General features: G+C 34.2%; 2 long non-coding RNA genes across 2 annotated transcripts; both read right to left on the reverse strand.

Annotated features, from left to right (window-relative positions):
- Positions 1-1,132: 1,132 nt before the first annotated feature.
- On the reverse strand, positions 1,133-2,488 carry LOC113335181. The gene is made up of 3 exons (XR_003353214.1): positions 2,413-2,488; positions 2,097-2,155; positions 1,133-1,642 (listed from the first exon to the last, which is right to left on the reverse strand). It is a non-coding gene; the product is annotated as an uncharacterized LOC113335181 (long non-coding RNA).
- A 97-nt stretch (positions 2,489-2,585) lies between these two features.
- On the reverse strand, positions 2,586-4,259 carry LOC113335163. The gene is made up of 6 exons (XR_003353203.1): positions 4,194-4,259; positions 3,993-4,076; positions 3,719-3,817; positions 3,515-3,613; positions 2,939-3,015; positions 2,586-2,844 (listed from the first exon to the last, which is right to left on the reverse strand). It is a non-coding gene; the product is annotated as an uncharacterized LOC113335163 (long non-coding RNA).
- Positions 4,260-5,858: the final 1,599 nt, after the last annotated feature.

The raw sequence follows: 5,858 nt of genomic DNA on the forward strand, positions 1-5,858 counted from the left end.
TTCTTCATCACTGATTCAATTGGTACTTTTGTTAGTACCCTTATCTTGTGTGCTTGAAAATATATGCGGAGCTTAAATGATGCATAAACTAATGCTAAGATCAATTTTTCAATTTTTGAGTAATTCTTCTTTGCGGTATTAAAAGTTTTGCTAATGTAGTAAATGGGTTTCTCCATTCCTGTGTCTACTCGCAATAATACAACACTTAATGCATGCGACGTTGTCGCAAGGTAAATCAATAATTCTTCTCCTGGTTCTGCCTTTTGTAAGATAGTTGTATTCATAAGATGTTCTTTGATTCCTTGAAAAGACTTTTCACATTCATCACTCCATTTAAATTTCGCACCCTTCTTGAGTATATCGAAAAAATATTTGCATTTGTCTGATGATCGCGAAATGAATCTCCCACTAGTGGAAAATGGAAGTTAAACCACTGCCAGGACGAGAAGTAATATCCCTAAAAACGACTGTGTCCATCAGCAGTAAAATATAAGTGGTTTTTTCTTAAACGACCGTGTCTGGCAAGGGTTGATTTCTTTAAAAGAACCACTGTCTTTCACAGTACATCTATAGATACTAATACACACAGTAGTTTTTATTGATGATATTTCATAAAAAAATAAATAATATTGATTCAGCTGAATCTAAAACTGATTCAACTGAATCGAAAACTAAAAGTTGAATCACAATTAAATTAATGACTTCAAAACCGAATTTCACAAAATTAAATTGATAACAACTTTAAAGCTCAATACGTATTCAAAAGTGAATTCAGTCTACAATTTCAACTAAATACTGCGAGTTCCAAGTCTGAAAAAATCTAACACTAAGTTGGAAAACCTTGAACTATGTTCCTATTACAAGATTTACAACCATAAAGTTTCAAAACATAGACAACACCATCTAAGACTTCATCTTCTAACAAACTAGCTCAAATCAGGTCCACTACTCCATCCCTAAGTTGCAAACAAAACTCAAGACTACAACAATTAACAATAGTAACAAAAGAGGAAAAGAGAAAAGAACCTACTCGACACCAGCACCACCTACAACTACATGTGCAACTATCCACACATTATAATTTAAAGAAAAAACATGAACTACAACTATTTTGAAAATGTAAAATATCCAGTCCATAACTCATGAAGAAATTGAGATCATGACCCAAAACATACACAGCGAATTGATAGAAGTCTTAGGAGAAAATCCACAAACTTAACCAATTGAGATCCTTACCCAGCAAACTTGCCAGTTGACACTCGTAGAAAGGTTCATAGCTGCATATATTACCATTTATATGATCAAACTTTATTTCCACCTGCAAAAAATTCAAACAAATTGAATTCAAAACAATAACAACATAATACTTGTACATAAAAAATTCAACATATGAGGAAAATACGAGGACTTGTCGAAAATTTGACAATTGTGTCCTTTTCCTGCTCAATTTTAAAGAAAAATACATTGAATGTTAAAAATTAAAGAAGAGAATAAACCATACAATCAACGATCAAGCCAAACTTCTCTCGGTAAGATACCTGGTTGAAAGGTTGTTGTAGTTTCTCATTTGTAAAATTGATACAAAACTGCTCAAAGCTGAGGCATTGAACATATGCAAGAGAATACCATCAAATGAGCAGTCCTATGAAACAATGATATAGGCAGGTAATTCCTTTAAAGGTACAAATTACAATTACAAGCCATGCAAAGAATAAAGGCCTTCTGCTAATGTGTATGTGTAACTGTAAACATAGTACAAAAAGATTAACAATTGGATTAAGATTGTATGCTTAAGTACTTGCCCAAAAAACTAAGTTTATCCCCAATAATGTTGAACAGCATAGTTTAGTCTTCTTCAATAAAAGAGGACAAGCTGAAAAAGAACTTACAGACACTAAAAAGAGGAAATGAAGTTCACATTTGAACACTAAAACAAGTGATAGATCTTCCTTGTAGAAAAAGCTATGAAAGAAAAGTAAAAATGAAAGAGAAGTCACTTTAGAGTTACATTAATATAAAACCAAGCACACTTTAAGAAATTCATGAAAGCTAAAACCTAAAGAACAAAAAATTGAAGGGTAACAGATCAAGCATACCTTATTCATATAGTTAAGAGCCTCCACCATTTTTGCGGATCTGGCGCCACACCAGGAAACTAATAATCCAAATAAACAACCATAAAGGATGAGTACCATTTGTGTTATTACAAGCTAAAGGACTAGCTGCGAACATTACAAGCTTATTCTTATCATGTACACTAGCTTTTCAGGTAATACTATTGCAGCGAATTTGCACGCTATCATGGACCCTAATGAAAACATACAACATGAAACAACTTCAAGAACAATACCTAATATTAGACGCCCAAACTAAGCTAGTGAACTGAAATAGGATGGAAAAGGATTTGCTTACCCATGGAATGACCGGAAGCATGAGCTTTTCATAAATCTATACGACCCATTAATGCTAATGAATCCTTTTCCAAATTGATGTCCTATATCAACAATCCCATTACACGAATTTTCAAAACTGAAAAAGAAAATGCGTCAAAAGCATACTTTATATTTGTTTAGATTTGACACGATTGTTGGCACCCAATTAATTCAGACTTCTTAGCCCTGTGGAAATTCCAGAGAGAACACACTTATGCCATAATGCTTATATGCACAACTCACAATGATTCAGTATGCTAGTAAACTACTGCAATCTCAAAGATGTTACAAATGGCTTACCAATACTCCAGTGTCATTTCTTTCAAGCGGGTTTCAAGCCTTTGAAAAATTGTAGTCCTCCCAAAATTTTGCTTGTTATGAGTTGGTTGAATAAAATTAACCTCCAAAGTACCTGCCGAAACAGATCATTGCGCGAAGTTTAAAAAGAGAAAATGGGAGCATCATAATGTGAAAGACGGCGTAAAATATTAGCATAATTTTCTCACCTGCTACACCTCATTCTGACTGACAACATCCAAAAGCGGTTGTGTTTAGAAGAAGTGAACAGACATGTGTCATGTACCTAGAAGTATATTACGAAGCAATTAAACAAGACCGGTTGAAGTAAGAAAAATATACCATTCTAGCATGTTCTTATGGTAAATGCAGAATCCATGGATATTTATCTTAGGAGCATCCTTTATGAACCCAATTGTAGTTACTACTACACCCTGAGTCTGAGTGTATAAACAAAAACAAAGAACGTACTATGAAAAAAGAGACCACCGCGTAGCTAGACCTCATAATAAGCAGCAAAGAAAGTAAACATGAAACCAAAGATGAATAGGACCTCTGAATTTGGACCAATATTAGGTTTGTACAAGATGTACTCGAGAAATTTCATATCATCTGCAATATTGTGCCGCCGAACGACTTTTCCAAGCAATATTATTCTGAAATGCTCAGGTAACCTCAAGTATAAGATGGATAAGTACTCCTGAGGTGTCGAAGTAAAAATGAAAAAAGGTTTGGCAGGTTTTAACATGCATCATCAAATGGTGAAGTACGAAACACAGACTCACACGAAGAGAATAGTGAAGCTTGTTGGTCAGATGTTATTGGCATAGAGCTTGTAAATTAGCTTTCTTGGACATTTCTGGGGCTCCAGCTAGTTGGATATCCTGCGAACAAGTAAGACATGTATACACTCAAATTTGAGAAACAAACATATGAAAAGAAACCTGTAATGGAAACGAAAGGACAATGTTACAACATCATAAACGAACCTTTACATATGATTCAAAATTGAGCTTCATTTCCCCATCGTCGGTGAACCAAAGATTGTAGATAATAACATTTGTTCCATGAGTTCCCAAGTCATTGAACTGCTCAGAAAATTCAGCAAATAGAAACCAATGCATCACAAAAAATACCTTTTAATCAAAGCTAACAACACAAAATTCCAGCATAAGAATCCTAATCTAGTAACATAAGAAAACCCATATTTATCAAACAGTATATGCATTATATTTCATAAACTGGCAGAAGTAATGATCTTACAACACAAAATCACAAATTAAATCCCATCTTTATCAAACACGAGAATGTTGTTAACCTTCTCCTTTGCTTTCCTTTGCACCACTTCTGTAGAAATCAAGAAAGAAAACAACTCAGTACAAAATAAAAAACTTAAATTCAACATAAAAGAAGAACCCAATATAGATTTAATCATGAATTGATTTTTTATTTATTTTCGTTTACCACTATTAGATTTAGCTGGCTTTGATGATGGTGCATTTGTGGTGGAGCTTTCTACTTCTTTAGTGCCTGAATAAAAAGAAAATACACACAATCAATAAAAAAAAACTAAGAAAACAAAAGTAGGAATAAATCCACTAACTGATAACAAATCTGAAAAGAGAACTCAGATGAAATTGAAGCTTTTAGGTTTACTAAGATCTAATTTTTTTTCTACTGAAATTTCAATTTGGAGATGGATAAGTTAATCGATTGAACTAAAACGATAAATAGATATTATACTTACCTTTCGATTCAGTTTTCATAGATTAATCTTGGTTTTCAGTTGTTGTTGATTATCATCATCACCTCTTTCTCACCGATTCAGAAAAAATCTTCAAGAGCCGGTGTTGAAGAATAGGATGCAAAACCTAATACTAAAGTTTTGATCACAAGCATCTAATTGTTATGATACAGAAAAAAAAATGAAGCGAAACAGATAGAGAGAAGTGGTGGAAGAGGCTAGATGAAGTGAAACAGATAGAGAGATAAAAGAGATAAGGTTTGGTTTCTTTTTCTCTTTCCGCAGAAAAATCTAGCCCTCACAGTGGCTCTTGAATCTCTGAATTATTACAAAACTACCCCTCTAAAGAACAACTGTGTCAGAAACAGGTTTATGTTTTTCTTTTTTTTTCCAACAAAAACTACTGTGAGACACTGCACTATACATAACTACGACCCAAGAGCAGTGGTTTCTGTAAATCCCCGGAAGTGGTTAAAAACCCATTTCCCACTAGTGTCCCCAGCGAAGCTAGAAGCCCATTCAACTTATGTACATCTTTTATTGTTGCTGGTGTTGGCATGTCACGAACTGCTTGCACTTTTTCCGGATCAACATGTATTCCTTCCTTTTATACAATGTAGCCTAAAAATTTTCCCGGTGCAACTCTAATAGTACACTTATCGGGATTCAATTTAATGTTATACTGTTGCATTTGTTCAAAAATCTCCCTCAAGTCTTGTACATGGTCCTTAGATTCCTTACTCTTTACCAACATGTCATCCACGTATACTTCTAATGTTTTGTGTATCCATTTTGCGAACACCTTCTCTACCATTCTTTGATATGTTGCTCCTGCATTTCGCAACCCAAACGGCGTTTTCGTATAACAATATAAACCTCTAGGAGCAAAGAAAGCATTATGTTCTTGATCTTCTTCAGCGAGAGGAATTTGGTTATACCCTTTGTACCCATCTAAAGATGATACCCTATCATTTCCTGCTGCAGATTCCACCATTTGAGGAATATCGGGTAACGGAAAACTATCTTTAGGGCAAGCTTTGTTCAAATCAGTGAAATCTAAGCAAATCCTGATTCCCTTGTTTTTCTTTGGGACAATGACCATATTCGCTATCCATTCTGGGTATTTAGCTTCTCTTATAATTCCTGCCTCCAGCATTTTCTGTAATTCTTCTTCTATTTGGGAATGGTAAGTTGTTGCGATTTTTCTTATTCTCTGTTTAAATGGTCTCACATTTTTGTTAATCTCCAATCTGTGGCAAACAATTCTTGGATCTATTCCTGGTATCTCATCCATGTTTCCTGCGATCTTTATATTCTCGCAGTAAATTGACAGTTCTTTCTTCTTCTTCTATATCCATTTTGGTTCCAATTCTCAACACTAGAGG

This window comes from Papaver somniferum, unplaced genomic scaffold (assembly GCF_003573695.1).
Source record: "Papaver somniferum cultivar HN1 unplaced genomic scaffold, ASM357369v1 unplaced-scaffold_139, whole genome shotgun sequence".
Lineage (NCBI taxonomy): Eukaryota > Viridiplantae > Streptophyta > Magnoliopsida > Ranunculales > Papaveraceae > Papaver > Papaver somniferum.